Raw genomic sequence first — 1,430 nt, 5'->3', positions numbered from 1 at the left:
AATCATCATGCATCAATACATTCTCACCACAATATCAATTGCCAAAATCCATACTTAACCCAAATCAACAATCATCATCAAGAATACTAAGCCTTTAATACAATCATGCATTCCAACCTATCCTATGGTCATCTAGCCTAAGTTTTCACAAGACATTATATATTAAATACGATAAACCAAAACCATACCTTGGCCGATTTCCTCATAACACCCAGAAAATTACAATTAGCACCGTTCTGCAAAAACCCAAGCTTTCAAGGTCACACCAAACAGATCTCCAGCTCCTAAAAAACCAACATCAAGTCTCTAACACCACCAATGTGCCCCAAAGCAACCCATAACTCAATCTAATACAAATAATCATCACTTAATCAACATAAACTTCACTTAAACACAGATTTCACAAGGGTTTGGGAGTCTTCACCTTACCAATGAAGATTTTGGTCAATACCCAACAAGTCCACAAAGCTAATTTGATCCTAAACACCAAAATCACATAATCTCCCAATAATCAAAACCTAAATTTGTGAGAAATAGGGAAACAAAAAATTGGGCACACAATATCAAATTTCTTACCAAATAGTTGGATGGATTTTGTAGAGAATTCCAAGAAGAACGTGTGACCGTTAACCACTCGTCAATTAGAGTTCCAGATTGAAAGTTATGAAGGATTGAAGATTGAAATTGAAATTGGAACCCTCATTCTCACCTCTCTTTCATTTCAGCATGTTTGTGATGAATGGGGAAGGAAGAAGGCTTAGTTGGGTTATTTATGTGTTGGGCCATGGGCCCAGTTTGGGCCTGGTCCAACCAGTTTGATCCGACGGCCCAATTTTGGGCCAAATTCTTTAAAATTAGTCTCAAAATTCTTATTTTAATTAGCTCTACTTCATTAAATCATAAAATTGCTTTTTCTAATTTATTTAATTAATAATTAATTTATTAACTAATTATTCACTAATTACATGAGGTTTACAAATTTCAACCCTATCCTATGGTCTATGGTGCACGAATCCCCATACTTTTGTACAGTTGTACCAGCAAGTACACTGGGTCGTCCAAGTAATACTTGAGTGAGTCAGGGTCGATCCCACGAGGATTATGGTTTGAAACAAGCTATGGTTATCTTTCAGGTTTTAGTCAGGCGAATTAGAAGTTGTTGGATATGGATTTGTATTTGTGAGATCTAAACTAAGTTGACATGTAAATAAAGAAAAAGGGTATAAAATACCTTATGAATTAAATTATACTCGGGGATAAGAATATGGTTAAGGATTGCAGTTGCTTTGTCTTTCTGAATTAACTCTGGTATTACTATCTTCTTTGCTTGTGAGTGATCTCTTCTATTGCAGGCTGTATGTGATTAACGCCATTGTCCGTGGTCATTAATCTCCTTTGCTTCAGATTAGATGCCATTGCCCATGGTCATC

The sequence above is a fragment of the Arachis stenosperma genome, chromosome 9 (genome assembly GCF_014773155.1).
Source record: "Arachis stenosperma cultivar V10309 chromosome 9, arast.V10309.gnm1.PFL2, whole genome shotgun sequence".
Classification (NCBI taxonomy): domain Eukaryota; kingdom Viridiplantae; phylum Streptophyta; class Magnoliopsida; order Fabales; family Fabaceae; genus Arachis; species Arachis stenosperma.
Note: the sequence above shows the minus strand (reverse complement) of the source record.